Source organism: Mus caroli, unplaced genomic scaffold (genome assembly GCF_978045245.1).
Source record: "Mus caroli unplaced genomic scaffold, Mus_caroli_1 scaffold_10, whole genome shotgun sequence".
Lineage (NCBI taxonomy): Eukaryota > Metazoa > Chordata > Mammalia > Rodentia > Muridae > Mus > Mus caroli.
In genome coordinates this window covers 104861765-104877539 of record NW_028227265.1, presented here as the reverse complement: position 1 = coordinate 104877539, position 15775 = coordinate 104861765, and the positions used below count along the sequence as shown (strand labels likewise).

The window sequence follows — 15775 nt, the reverse complement described above, 5'->3', positions numbered from 1 at the left end:
AGAAGGAGGAGGAGGAGGAGAAGAAGAAGAAGGAGGAGAAGGAGAAGGAGGAGGAGAAGAAGAAGAAGAAGAAGAAGAAGAAGAAGAAGAAGAAGAAGAAGAAGAAGAAGAAGAAGAAGAAGAAGAAGAAGAAAGAGGAGGAGAAAGAAGAAGGAGGAGGAGGAGGAGAAGAAGAAGAAGGAGGAGAAGGAGAAGGAGGAGAAGAAGAAGAAGAAGAAGAAGAAGAAGAAGAAGAAGAAGAAGAAGAAGAAGAAGAAGAAGAAGAAGAAAGAGGAGGAGAAAGAAGAAGGAGGAGGAGGAGGAGGAGAAGAAGAAGGAGGAGAAGGAGAAGGAGGAGGAGGAGAAGAAGAAGAAGAAGAAGAAGAAGAAGAAGAAGAAGAAGAAGAAGAAGAAGAAGAAGAAGAAGAAGAAGAAGAAGAAGAAGAAGAAGAAGAAAGAGGTGGAGGAGGGAAAGAGGAGACTGACTGAATAGATACAGAAGGAGAGAGAGAGAAAAAGGGAGAAAGAGAATAGGAAATCTGCTCTGTTGCAGAGACAGAGACAACCAGGGAGCAAAGACTCTATAAAAATAAGTGAATGACTGAGACCTGTGTCATGGTGTGGGGTGTTTATCCACAAGGTTGCCTTGTTTGTCTGGCTGCCCTGGCAGTTCACAGGAAAGGCTTATGCTTAGCTGGATCTCCAGAGTCACGGGAGTGATGATAGGAAGGTGGCACATCCTGTCCTCGGGAAGGAGCTGATGAGAGCTCTTCAGGAAGCATGGCCAAGACAGATTGAGATTCCAGGATGCTCTGCAGCCCCCAGGATACACTTTGTGTTCCCACGGATGCAGAACCAAGACTCTTTATCTCTTGCTGGCACAGCCGTGGTCTTCCAGATCAGAACACGCTGTGGGATTGTCTGCTATCTCTGTTTAATGCGCCTTTGTTCAAATTCCTGTCTCTTTTTTTATGCTTCAGTTAAACACTAAGAGACATCAGCATGCCCAATGCAGACATAGTTTGCGTGTGAGTGCAACTCTGTCTCTCTAAAACAGCTTGATCAGATGAGTATCAGGTTTCAGAAGACGTCACCCTGAGAAGTGCATGCTGATCTCAAAGACTCAACATTTCACCGATATCATTTCCATGTTGATTTAAAAAAAACTTTAAATTTTTATTATTCTATGTGCATGAATATTTTGCTTGTGTGTATGTCTGAGCATCATATGCAAGCCTGATTTGAGAGGAGGCCAGAGAGGGCATCAGGCTGTAACTGAAGTTACAGGTGGCTGTGAGCTGCTGTGTGGGTGCTGGGAATCAAACTCAGGTCCTCTAGAAGGGCAGCCCAGTGCTCTTAACTGCTGAGCCATGTGTTCTGCCCCTTACATGTCCATTTATAAAGGATAAAATTGCTTCATATTTTTAGAGCAGCGTGAATGCTCCAATGCCATCATCCTCTTTCAAAATACTTTGTGGCTATAAGTTGCTCGATCTTCCCATATGAGATTGGAAATACGCTTGTATTAAACTGTCGATTAGTCCAAGAAGAACTGACAATGGCAGATACTGAGGCTTCCAATGTAAGAACAGAGCATATGACTAGCTATTTTGTCTGCTTTCTTTAACGCCTTGTCAAACTGTCGTGCTTGGGAATTTTCAGCCTGTGAGGTTTTTTTTTTTTTTTTTTTTTAATTTTTTATTTTATATTGTATTTACGTGTTGCGTGTGTGCTTGTGTTTTTGTCTGCGTGTATACAAATGTACATGTGAGTACCCATGGAGGCCAGAAGAGGGTGCTGGATCCCCTATAACTGGAGTTATGGGTGGTCCTGAGCTACCTGATGTGGGTGCCGGAAGCCACATTCTGGTCCTCTGGAAGAGCAACAAGCATTTTTAACCACCGAGCCTCAATCCAGCTCCAATCCACAGGTCTTGTACATCACTGGTAAGACTCATTCTATGTATTTGATTCTATTAGAGAATTTTTTTTATCATTTTTTAAAAGTTTATCTTATGTATATAAGTACACTGTCACTATCTTCAGACACACCAGAAGAGGGCATCAAATCTCATTACAGATGGTTACGAGCCTCCATGTGGTTGCTAGAATTGAGCTCAGGATCTCTAGAAGAGCAGCCAGTGCTCTTAACCGATTAGCCATCCTTCCAGTCCTCATTTTGGATTCTAAATAGTAGCTGCTAGTTAGATACAATTGATATCTTGCTAGCATCACTCATCTTAGTCCACAGGATGAAAACAGAAGTGTCAAGTCCAACTCCTTGGGTGTAGCACAATGAGAATGGGTGATGAGAATGGTGGGTGGGTCCCGTTTTCCTTCCTTCGGTTTCCCCTGCTGGTTAGAATGGAATAGCAGAGTAGAAGCATCCATGCTTACTCTCAAGGTAGAAGCAGATGCTGAGGGGAAGTAACCTGAACCTGTGAAACCCTGAGGTCCCTAGCTTGCCCACTATTTCCTTATGTGCAAAGAAAAATAAACATATCATTTACTTGTTGTTGTCTTGAATTTCTATAACATTTGGGCAAGTCATTAAAGACTCCGGTCATTCATTTGGGAGAAGAATTCCATTATTATACAGACAAAAGGCCCAGGACCTGGAATAACTATTTCTTACCATCCCTGCCAGCAACCACTCCATCCTGCTCTATACACAAAGGTTTAATGGACACTAGCTTAACACTTCAGCTGCAGTGGAAACTGTCTGGAAGTCTCCTGAGCCATCAATAGTGTCAGCGTTCCCCATAACCCCGTGTATTGAAAGCTTTCTCCCCAGTGAGACTAGGGAGTGGGCTTAGCTGGAGGAAGTTCTCTGGGGGCAGGTTCTAGGGGTGGGTTCTCAGAGGCTCACCCTCACCCACTTCCTGTTTTCTTGGAAGTCCTCCTTGCCATTATGCCCCCCACTGCGGGGAGCTAACCTCCTGAAACTCTGAGCCTTAAGTTGTTTATATCGAGTACTTTGGTCACAGTGACGAGGAAAGTCATACTATTGAAACATTGATGCTCGAAAAGCTTCAGGTGGTCTGAGATGCTCGGGACAGGAGAGCTGACATGAGGGATGAAGCCTGTGGATGCTTCTAATGAGACCCACATACCACACCTGCTGGTGTCTACACGCTTCCAAACTGCAGGGGGCGCACCTGCAGAGGGGACCTTCCATTCCTTTTTGCCATCCTATAAAGCCCCAAGACCCCCACGGCGCAGGTGCACAGTCTCACTTCCGGGGAGAGACCGCAGCCTTCGGCTGCTCTGATTAAGGAACACTGCTGCCTCTGGAGATCCCCGTCTTTATTTCATTTCCATCTTGCTCAGTCATCCCTATCTCACAACTATCCCCAATCCTAAACAACGTTCCCTGAAGGATGCTTTGCCCTAGAGTGGCCTTTTTCCCTCTCGACATAGCATAATCATCCCATGCCCATTTTGGAGTTGAGAGCATCTTGGCCAGGCACGTTGGCTAACTGCACAGAACACTTTTGGGGGTAGCACGGTCTGTGGTAATTGCGTGGGAACCACTGGCACTCCCTAGTAGGAAAAGGGAAGATCATAGACCATCACCTGGACTCTAGTTGAAAAAAACCAGCCTGCCTCCATCTTGGGCTTGAAAGCCATCTTATAGTAAAGACACATTCAGTTCATTCCTCTTTATGATTAAATCTCTGTTTCTTAAGGATCGGGCTATGCTCCACCTATAACCTTAACTACAAACGGTTCTGTGCTGCCTAGTCCAGTAGACAGAAACCATGTCTTTTCAAAACATTGTTATGACCGTCTTGCAACCCTACCTTTGTTTCAAAATGTTACCATAACCAACCACCTTGTTATGCTACTTCTGTAACCATGCCTATTTGCCTTCCACCACCCCCACAACCCCCATTTGCAACCCCCCTACTCCTGAGCTATTCCAAAACAAACAAACAAACAAAAAGAAACAAAAGCTGGGCATGGTGGCACACACCTTTAATCCCAGCACTAGGGAGGCAGAGGCAGGCAGATTTCTGTGTTTGAGGCCAGCCTGGTCTACAAAGTGAGTTCCAGGACAGCCAGGGCTATGCAGAGAAACCATGTCTCGAAAAATCAAAACAAAAAAACAAAACAAAACAAAAAACTCTCAAAAACCCTTATCTTGCCTATGTTCAATGCTGACCTCCTGAACCTAGGGAAAACAGCCAGTGTACATGAATAAAAAAAAACCTTGCTTTAATTAATTTGGCCCCGATGGTTTGGGCCAGTGGTCGTTCTCCTTGAATCTTTGGGATTAACACTGGCCATTACTGCCTCTGGCTCCTCCCCAGCTGCAGGGGATCTTGGGAGATGTATAGAAAGAGGAAGATAACTGATAAGGGGGACTCCAAGATGCATCTTCTCTGAGTCTATTGTCTACAAAATGGGATGAGACTTTGGAGTGGCAACTGGTTTGAGAACACCCACCCCTGTAAGTAACCAGTCACCGTACTCCGTCAGCAAGCTCAAAACGTTCAGTGGATCACTAAGTTCGAATCCGATGGGACGGCTCCCTGTTTAGAGTTGTCTGGGGTTGTGAGAGAATCCAGGCACTCTAAGTGATCTGGCCTTAAGCAAAGAGGCCAAGGAGCAGGGCAAGAACAAAACCAGCCTCTCACCACCAGCCGGGAATTGGAGACAACCTGACTGGAGACAGTCTGACTGCAGTCGAATAGCACAGATAGCCAGGTTAACTAAAGCGACTCCTTCAGCTCGTTAACTAAAGCACTCCTTTACGGTTCAGGACCTCGCCCTTCTTCAGAAACCTTTAAGAGTTTATACCTTTAAAGAAACAAATGTAGGTTATGAAAGAGGATATAAAGCCAGCCATGGTGGCTCACACCTTTAGTCCCAGCATTCAGGATGCAGAGGCAGGTGGATCTCTGAGTTTGAGGCCAGCCCGGTCTATAGAGTGAGTTTCAGGATAGTAAGGCTATACAGAGAAATCCTGTCTGAACCCCTACTCAAAAAGAGGACACAAAACTAATTGTTTTTCTAGTTCTAATTCTCTCACGGATTTTTTTGGGGGGTGGGGGTGGGGATTAGGTGGTGGATAAGTGCATAACATATTTTATACCAAAAGTGTAAAATTTAATGTGGTTCCATTTCAAATGCCAATTCTAACTGCATATAAAAGTTCATTGAGGGGGCTGGAGAGATGGCTCAGTGGTTAAGAGTACCCACTGCTCTTTCAGAGGTCCTGAGTTCACATCCCAGTAACCACATGGTGGCTCACAACCATCCATAACGGGATCTGATGCCCTCTTCTGGTGTGTCTGAAGAGAGCAATGGTATACTCATATACATAAAATAAATAAATCTTTTTTGTTTTAAATAGCTGACTAAAAGTTCATTGAGTTGTATAGACCTTGGGTCTGCTTAGTTTTGGTGGGTGATGTTCTTATTTATTTACAAATTGTGGTTTATAATAAAGTTTGCTTTTTAAAAAATCAAAAACAAGGACAAAAACAAAGAAATGACAACTAGTAACTTTTTCTGGAGACTGAAGCCTCTTCCCTCAGACACGGAGATTCCTGTCCATGTGTCTGTGGCAATGGACCTCTTCCCTGAAGGAAAATCTGCCTCAGCCTTCCTCTCAAATGACCGACCCCCTTCACTCCTTCTGCAATAACCTTATATTTTGGTGCCAAAACTCAGGAGAAAGGGGTCATGGGACCAGATCGCCCTGCTCCAGGCTTTCCCATCTTTGCCTCTTTAACCCCTCTATCCATTCCCGGGACTTTCTTTAGCTGAGAGCTGGAGGGGTAAGCCAGCGGACCATCTCATGGGAGGGGCTTCCTTAGCCCACCGCCACACTCTGCCAGGCAGCACCAGCTCTTGCCCTCCATCACTAGCAAGACCGCCTCGCCCTGCCTAGCAACCTCCTCACCTAGCGCTCCCGGAGGCAGCTGCTCCTCACAGTGGGCGGGGCCAAGACTGCCGTTTGTGCCTTCATTCGATTGGTCTAAGAGATCTACAGATATTCAGGTTTTCAAATCTCCAAAAATGGTGAGTTTCCCATTTTTCTCCACAGTTGGTTTGTAGCCTATTTCAATTTTTGAGTCCCCTTCCTCGTCTCTGAACAAACAAACAAACAAACAAACAAACAAACAATTAACCTGCAGACTCCAAACCATTCTCTGCAACCTGAGAAAATGCCTTCAGCCATATTTCTGCATGATGCAGTCCCTACCCCGCAACCCCAAATCAAGCTCTTAGGCAGTTTGCCAGAAAACACACTTGCCTGGGAACTTCATAATAAAATTAAAAAACCAATGAGAAGTTATCCCTTCTTTCTAACACTGGCTCTACATTTGGCCTTCATGGGGGCCCCCAAGCCTAGGTAAGCTCTCTACTTGGAGAAATAAATGTCCTACCTGTTTCTACTAAGGGAACACTTTGATTTCATGTAACCCTGTGTGTGTTCTTTTTTTTTTTTTTTTGGTTACAGTTTATAATTATTTTTGTGTAATTATTTATATGTCATTTCTGCTGTTATATGTAGGTATGGCAATTGTTTTCATATAATGTTCTTTCTGTGTTATGTCCTAAAAACAACCTAAATACCAAAATCAGTGCACACTTTCTTTACCCATCTTTTTAAGAGGTGTGTTCATGTATGTGTGTGACTGTATGTACATGTATGCACACGTAAACACACATTTTGTTTAGATTTAGTTATTTTATTTTATGTGCCTGAGTGTTTGGCTGACTGTATCACATGCAGCCTGGTCCCCCAGAGGCCAGCAGAGGGCATCAGGCTCCATGGAACAGGAGTTAGATCTGATTGTGGGCCACTGTGGGGGTTCTAGGCGTTGAACCAGGTCTTCTAGAAGAGCAGCCAGTGTTCTTTAGTGCTAAGCCATCTCTCCAGCTCATGGGTAAAGATTTTAAAGATGACTTCATTCTGCTAAAAAAAAGAGAAGTTTTACAAGGCTCTTATCCTTGTCAAACTGCACAAAATTTAAAACCAAATAATGGTCATTTAAAACCCATCTAACAGGGCTGGAGAGATGGCTCAGTGGTTAAGAGCACTGACTGCTCTTCCAGAGGTCCTGAGTTCAAATATTAGCAACCACATGTTGGTTCACAACCATCTGTAACAAGATCTGACTCCTTCTTCAGGAGTGTCTGAAGACAGCTACAGTGTTCTTATATATAATAATAAATAATAAAAAACCATCTAACTGCTTAAGATATACAGAGACATTTTAAAGTCTGCAGATAATCCTAATTGTTTCATTATATCATAACTTATATCCTCATTTCCTTTTATAACATATTGGGGATAATAACTTATTCTGTACTCTAAGACTTAACATGCTTGGCTTGTATTCGTGCCTGTTATATATTTAAGATTCAATGCACATGTTTTCCCTCTTGCAAAGCTGGGGAGATGGCTCAGTGATTAGGAACATGCATTGCTCTGGGTTTGAGTTTGGTTCCCAGCACCCATGTTTTGTGGATCACAACCTTTATTTGTAGCCTGGGGAGATCCAATGGCTTCCTCTGGCACACACACACACACACACACACACATACACACACAGAGAGAGAGAGAGAGAGAGAGAGAGAGAGAGAGAGAGAGAGAGAGAGATTTAAAATAAAATCATTAAAACAATAAACAAAATATAGTTATTTTATTGAGGAAAAATGGTGTTTCCAGTGTTTTATAAACAAGGGGAGATATAAATTCATAAATATAAAATATGTGTTTTTTAAGATGTTAGGTTTTTAAAAAGATTTTATTTATTTTATACAGATGAGTGCTCTATCTGTATGTACATATACATGGCAGAAAGGGCATCAGATCCCATTACAGATGGTTGGGAGCCACCATGTGCTTTCTGGGATTTGAACTCAGGACCTCTGGAAGAGCAGTCAGTGCTGTTAACTGAAGAGCCATCTCTTCAGTTCATATATATATATATATATATATATATATATATATATATATATATATATGTTTTCTCAAGACAGGGTTTCTCTGTGTAGCCCTGGCTGTCCTGAAACTCATTCTGTAGACCAGGCTGGCCTCAAACTCAGATATCCGCCTGCCTCTGCCTCCCAAGTGCTGGGATTAAAGGCATGCACCACCACGCCCGGCTCAAAATATAATTTTTAAAGAAGCTTTCAAAAAAGGAGGGGTAGGGAATGCTTTTGGGTGAGAAAGGATTTCATGTGGTAAAATAATATTTTATCTGAAAGTAAAGAATTGTCCCAGAGTGGAAACAGACAGAGAACAAAACTCGAAGGCATGCCCTAACAGGGGAGCCACTGATGGTCAGTAGCTTCTGAGGCACTTAGTTAAGTGACACTTTTTTTCAGGTGTTGCCCCTGGCAGGTTGACCGCACTCCAGTAGAAGGCACCATGGTCAACAGAAGCTAGGCTCGGACGGTTATCTACACATCTATCACTTTCATCAGAAAGTAAAACTTCTCTGCAGGTCTGCTCGAGGACTCCTGTAATTACAGCAGTTGGGCAGTTGAGGGGCAAGGACTGTACATTGGGGAACAGTCCTGGGGTGGGGTGTCATGGTGCACAGATGAGAGGGGACTTCCCATTTCCATGTGCTGAATCAAGGGCCTGCCATTAGGAAGGCGCCCTTGGATTTGGTCTCGGCTTACTCCAAAGATTAAACACAGCCAAGTGGTTGTGCTTTCTCTGTCCTGGAAGTCATGTGTTGTTGTTGTTGTTGTTGTGTGTGTGTATGTGTGTGTGTTATGTGTGTGTGTGTGTTATGTGTATGAGTACATGTGTGTGTTGTGTGTGTGTTATGTGTATGAGTACATGTGTGTGTGTGTTGTGTGTGTGTGTGTGTGTGTGTGTGTGTGTGGTTACATGCTTGCCTGCATCAACCTTTTCGGTAGAGTTTCTAGACAAACTCCTTTGTTTAAGGACAATTCTACCAAAATGCCCTTCTTAACGTCCCACCAGCCATCTTCTGTGGGGCTAAAATTTGCAAGGCCAAATTCTGCTCCCTCCTAAAGTTCTTATTCCCTATTTTAAGGTGATATAAATGTCACATTGGAGTGGCAGTTCCCAAGAGAGGGCAAGCCCTGGAGACCTGGGACCCTGCTTTCTTGCCTACTGCCCTCACTCAGCTTTTCTGTGTCAGGAGAAAGACAGAAAGCAATTTCTAAGGTGTCTTTTGGGTTCTGTTTTCAGTGTGTGTCAGCCCTGTAGCCACCTGTGTCAAGCACAGTGCGCCCTTTTGTGACTTATAGGGGTAGTTCCCTAAGTAGCCCCCTTTCTTGTGCCCATACCCTATTTTCAGGGACAGTATCTGCCTGTAACTCATCCACCCAAGCACTTGGGCTGTTACCTCTCAGGCTGAGGGACCTGTAGCAGCTGCAGACCTCACTGTCAATCCCATTAGCGTTGTCCTGAGGGAGGGAGAATGGAAGCAGTTGTCGCTATGACTTGATTTTTTTATTCAACAGTTCTGACTTCATCACCCCACTGAAAAGTCACAGAACAGACAGCAAAACCCAGGAGGTGGTCAAGAACCCAGCCTCATCAGTGGGAACTTAGTCTCTCAGACCTGTTTCAGCTCTAGTGCATGAGATTCTTGAAGCCATTTAAGGCTTTTTCCAGATTGGACTGGTATGAGCCTTGAGAGCTGACAGCTGCTTGCTTGCTAAATACACCCAGGCCTTTTTTCCTTTTTTTTTTTTTTTTAAGATTTACTTATTTAATTTTATGTATATGAGTATACACTGTAGCTTTACAGATGGTTGTGAGCCTTCATGTGGTTGTTGGGAATTATATTTAGGACCTCTGCTCGCTCCCGTCAACCCTGCTCGCTCTGGTCAGCCCCACTCCCTCTGACCCTGCTTGCTCTGGCCCAAAGATTTATTTATTATTATACATAAGTACACTGTAGCTGTCTTCAGAAGAGGGCGTCAGATCTCATTTTGGATGGTTGTGAGCCACCATGTGGTTGCTGGGATTTGAACTCAGAACCTTTGGAAGAGCAGTCAATGTGCTCTTACCCATAGAGCCATCTCGCCAGTCCCCAGGCTTTTCTTGCTTACACATCTAGCGTCTGTGCTAGCACGGGCAGTGGTGGCTCTTGAGGCCATTCCAGAGGATGAGCAGTGGGTGCTCACGTGAGTTCTGCAGGCTCTGGAAGCTCATTTTGGGAGCTCAGGAAACAGAGTAAGACAGCCAATCAGTCCTCCAGCAGCTGGGTGGGCAGGCAACCAGCATGCTCGCTCCATCTTCAGTCTTCTTTAGACTGAGGACGTCAGCAGCTGGCTGCAGCTGGCGCGGTTCTCGGGCTGCTGGGCAGGTGGCTGGCAAGCCCAGGGTCAGCTGCCAGCAATTATGGAGCCGGTAATGATTAGCCAGAAAGTCAAACTATGGAAAATTCCAAAGGCCCCGTGCTGAAGACAAACATATCGGATCCTCCAGTCCTGCCTCGCCACACTCTCATCTGCTCCGGTTTTCAACTCTTCCTGTCCGCTTACGTTTCTTTGAGGTCTCCAAGACTAAGGGACAAGGCTATGGAAGAAAGACTCTTCCTTGGTAATTTCCAGGGCTGAAGATGAAGAAACATGGAGGTGTTCCCCTCACTTCCCATCTCCGTGAACGTCAGGTAGACTGGAATAAACAATCAATTTTCTCTCTCCCTCACTCTGTCATTAGACTATGGCCTTCCTCCAGTGACTAATGGAGTCCCAAATGTGTGCTATGATATCTTGTATTATTTGGAGGGGAGTGGGAAGCCAAAGAGACTTTTATTCCCAATCCTTAGAAACTCATCCCAGGTGGAGAGATGGCTCCATGGTTAAGAGTCCTGGCTATACCTCCAGAGGACCCAGGTTTGATTCCCAGCACCCACACAGTGGCTCATAAGAATCTATAACCCCAAGGGGATCTGGATTGTGATGCACAGATATACATGTAGGCAAATTGCCCATAAACAAAATTTTTAAACAAAATAAAATGATTAAAACAAAACAAAACCCCCTCCCCCTGTATAGCTAATTTCTAGGGAAACAATTTGATGGTTGCTATAAACACACTCTGGTGTGGGAGGGTAGGGGAGGAAGGGAGAGAGAGGGGGGAAGGGAAGAGGGAGGGAGGGAGGGAGAAGGAAAGGAAGGGTTCTGATATTAAGAGGATTAATTTGGGATTTGGGGCTCTGATGGTGTAAGGTGTAGAGCTGGGCTTAGCTGGAGCTTTCTCCATTTTATCGTGCAGTGCACTGGTTACTTTTCTGTGCTGTGTTAAAATACCACCACCAAGGCAGCTTTGTACAGAGAATGTCTTGTGACTGTATGGATGTGGCACCTGTCAGTAAAAATCTGATAGCCCATACAGCTTATGCAGGAAATAGGAGGTGGGACATCGGGGAGGCAGAAAGGATTCTGGGAGAGAGCCAGGTAGGAGATTCGTCTGGAGGATGTGACAAGAGGGACATTTGGTTCCTGAGCACAGGTAACCAGCCACATGGCACAATGTGGATTAGAATAAATGAGTTTTTTAAGTTATGGTCTAGTCAGAGAAGAGCTGGCTATGTTGCCAAACTTTTGTAACTCATGAGTGTCTTAGTCAGGGTTTCTATTCCTGCACAAACATCATGACCAAGAAGCAAGTTGGGGAGAAAAGGGTTTATTCGGCTTACACTTCCATACTGCTGTTCATCACCAAAGGAAGTCAGGACTGGAACTCAAGCAGGTCAGAAAGCAGGAGCTGGTGCAGAGGCCATGGAGGGATGTTCTTTACTGGCTTGCTTCCCCTGGCTTGCTCAGCCTGCTCTCTTATAGAACCCAAGACTACCAGCCCAGAGATGGTCCCACCCACAGGGGCCTTTCCCCCTTGATCACTAATTGAGAAAATGCCTTACAGTTGGATCTCATGGAGGCATTTCCTCAACTGAAGCTCCTTTCTCTGTGATAACTCAGCTGTGTCAAGTTGACACAAAAATAGTCAGTACAATGAGCTACCCTGTTTCTCTAAAAATAAGCTACATATAGCTCTTGAAATTTTGTATCTCAGCTTGAAATCCTAGAAATATGAGTGGTTTTGCTAAAAGCATTTACTTGCTGGGGAAAAGCGAAAGAACACACACACACACACCAATAAACAAAACAAAATAAAAACCCACATTTTTTTGGTTATGCATTGTGTTGAAGAGAACCTGGCTGCCATGTGGCAGAACTAAAATGTGAACCCCAAGCCTGAATGCAAGACTCAGTTTGCTATCATTAAATCGTAGTACCTAGGGATGAGCATGGAGCTCGGTCGGTGGTTAAGTGTTTGCAGAGCAGTCATGTGACCCTCTCTCTCTCTCTCTCTCTCTCTCTCTCTCTCTCTCTCTCTCGAGAGAGAGAGAGAGAGAGAGAGAGAGAGAGAGAGAGAACGAACTGTACCATTTTGTAAATAAATATTTACCGGGAATGCAGCAAGGCTCAGTGCTGGCCCCTGCAATCTTAGCACAGGATCACAAGTTCAAAAACTGTCCTAACTCCACCTGTTCCAGAGCTCATTTCCTTCCATAGAACACTCTGTCTTGGCTCTGTGACCCATCAGTCCAGCCTTTTCTCAAGAGTCCTCCGTTACAAAAACACAAAGAGCCACCATACCACAGTTCCTCCCACCTCTGTCAGACAGGGGACAGGCCTTCAAGACCATCCAAGGTCTGGAGGCTCAGACAAACAGGTTGGGTGCTCATGAGCCAGCCACACAGGGTCTCCCCCTTTCTTTAGATTCCTCACCAGCAGAGGCAGCCTGTGCCTCCCAGGGCTTTGGTGAGGACGCTATGAACTGCCCTGTGTGGTTGCAACTCTGCAAACCAGCTCGTCCGGAGCAGTCATCTGCAGCCCAGGCAAAGTAGCACGTGCTCCGGTCAACAGCTCTGGAAAGGGTCAGAACTCCCTCTCACCAGAGAACCTTTCCTTCAAGCAAGAGAACGACGCAGTTTCTGAGCTGGAACTTAAAAGAGGAGGTTTCGGGCACCAGATGCCTGGGCCTCCATGTTGAACTCCTCCACAACTGGTTGAACACGTTGGCATTTTGTCTAGGCTCCGCCCCACAGCTACCTGGCAACAGCCAGGTGTGCCTGACTCACTATAAAAGCGCTCGAGCTCTCTCCCTCTCCCTCTCCCTCTCCCCCTCCCCCTCCCCCTCCCCCTCCCCCTCCCCCTCCCCCTCCCCCTCCCCCTCCCCCTCCCCCTCCCCCTCCCCCTCCCCCTCCCCTCCCCCTCCCCCTCCCCCTCCCCCTCCCCATGCCCTAAATATACTATATTCTATACTCTACAGTCGTGTGTCTGGTCCCTCAGGGGGAAGGGGTGCCTCAGCATGGACCCACAGAGGCACCCCCTTCCCTCACACCATATGGCACCTCCACCAATCATATTCCTTCCTTCCTTATCTTTTTATAAAACACAACAGAACCCAGGATCAAACCCCGAGCTTCCAAGTTTCTGAACTCGGCAGTAGGGACATGAGACCCACCCAGGTGGCTCCTCTACCATCTACTGTGCCGCCAGCCTGATCGGGTCACCTGTAAACCGGAAATGATGGTGATGGCGCCGGCCACTTTTAGGCAATCTCCTGGCATATGGAGAGAGTCATTTGGTACTTCCTGATAACCAGTCGGTAGGTTCCCTTAGTTAAGTCCCCTTCCTCATTTAGTTCGCCTGTCAGAGAACAAGGCGAGGTGATGTGTGGCTAAACAGGCAAAATCATCAGGAAGGTTGCTTACATTTTCTTCCTACCCCCTCCGCTGTGGGAGAAGGCACCCCGAGTTCACTGGGCCAGTTCAGTCTAGGCGTATAGCCACAGCCTGTCAAATGAATGTCACTAATAAGGCAAGGCACACGTAGGCAACAGATTAAACCAACAGACGCTCTAGACAGTGCCTGTCCACGAACACAGCCCTGGTTCTACATCCCTATACCTGAAGGACCACCTCGGGGCACACTGACCGACCCCGGACCACGGATGGGAGGCAAAGGATCGTCCTCCGGGCCAGCAACACGCAAGAATCGGGTCTGGGGGGAAACAGGCAGGCTCTAGTTTCTCAGGGCCCTTTCTAGCCAGTCACTTCTCCAAATCTGCTCACAGCTGGCAGTATTTAGGGATGCTTTTTGCCAAGTGAGACACTAGGAGGAAGCAGGGATCCGAGGAGACAACTTCAGCTCACACAATCAGCTCACACAATTTATTTCCTAGAGTTTGGCCAGTAACACTTTCTACTCAAACAGCGTTTTGAAAGCGCAGTCACCTTTCCCGAGATTGTCGTCCAGCCACCCACGCCAGTGGGACGCTGCGGAACGCAGTGAAACGCCCCCAGTGCACAAGGCTCCTTCCTACCTGTCGCGGCCGCCCGCTGCGTGCCACCTGCTGCGAGGACTGGCTGGCCCGCTGGCTCTCCCTCCTCCACCAGCGCTTGGGCACTGGGAAAAGGATGTTTTGTAACTTTTGGCTAGAACTTCCAGAGGCCGAAACAGGAAATGTCCTCTGGGACATGGAACTCAAGGAGTAATCTCGGGTCTTCCTGGAAGCCACTTGCAACAACGGTCTGGCATTTAAATCGCTTTCCCTCTCGCTCCCCTTACCCCCCCCCCCCTTCTTCTCCCCTTTCCCTCTCCCCCTCCCCCCTTTTCCCTCTGTCCCTCTCTGTCGTGTCCTAAAAACATTTTTCTCTGGGTAAACTTGGCTCCAGAACACTCTCCTTGTGAGAGACTTTCTCATGTTGCAAAATTTAGTTCTAAAAATAAATAAATAAATCCAGAGCTTCCTCCCTGACCCCTGAACTTTTACTGGGAACATTTTTTTTTTTTTTGGATAGATTTTTTTTTTTTCCTCCTGACCCTTTGGATTCCAAGAAAATACACGCCCACGTCCCTCTTATTGGTTCCAGCCGCCTTTCTTTCCGGAGATAAAACAACAGCAGCTGGTAGGGAACAGCCTTTTAACTGTGGGCGCCCAGCTGAGCCCCCTCCGCCCTGGAGCCTGTGTGGCGCAGTAAGACATACCGAAGGAGGGTCTTTAGGGACAGAACGGGTTACCTTTCCCAACTGGAAACCTTTAAAACAGTTGACCCTGCAGGGAAACTCAGCAATTCTCAGAGTTGACTGGGGGTGTGTTTGCAGTCAGGACATGGGCTGTCTTGTCTGTTCTTTGTTTTAGCAGAAAGCAGGTAATAAACTAATACTGTAAGCAAGACTGTAAGAAAAGGTATTTTTTAACAGTTCATCAGGTTAGAGGTTTTTCTTTAAGAGAAATTTTTATTAAATGTATTTTAACTGATACATAAGGTATCAGTTAATGTATTTAACTGATACATTAAAATATTAAGTTAAAATATTAAGTTAAATACACAAATGTATTTAACTGATACATTAAAAACTGTTATGTGTGGCAATGAAATTTAACCCACATTATTAAAAGTATTTAATTAGGGGCGGGAGAGGTGGCTCAGTAATTAAGAGCACTTGCTGCTCTTAGGGAGGATTCTGGTTTGGCTCCCAGCACCCACATGGTGGCTCACAACTGCCTGAAACTCCAGTTCTCGAGGATATAGTGCCCTCTTCTGGCCACTCGGGGCACTGCACACACCGTGCACAGATATACATACATGCAGGCAAATATCTATACAAAAAAATAAATCTTTGAAAAACTAATTAAGTACCTATTCTATATTCCAATATACGGAACCACAGCAGTGAAATAGACATAGAGAACACTCATTTTATTTTTTATTCTCAAATGATCTCAAGAGCCACACTGTGAAAAGCAATAGACAGAGACTATCAGATAA

General features: G+C 45.6%; 1 protein-coding gene across 2 annotated transcripts in view; it reads right to left on the bottom strand.

Moving 5' to 3' along the window:
- Tacc1 (transforming acidic coiled-coil containing protein 1) overlaps positions 1-14418 on the bottom strand; it is a 103305-nt gene extending 88887 nt beyond the window's left edge. Inside the window, exon 1 of one of the 2 annotated variants that reach the window (XM_029480314.2) lies at positions 14326-14418. The gene's annotated coding sequence lies outside the window, so the exon portion shown is untranslated. The remainder of the gene's footprint in view (positions 1-14325) is intronic. The other variant, XM_029480313.2, reaches the window with a different exon arrangement.
- Between the last annotated feature and the right edge of the window lie 1357 nt (positions 14419-15775).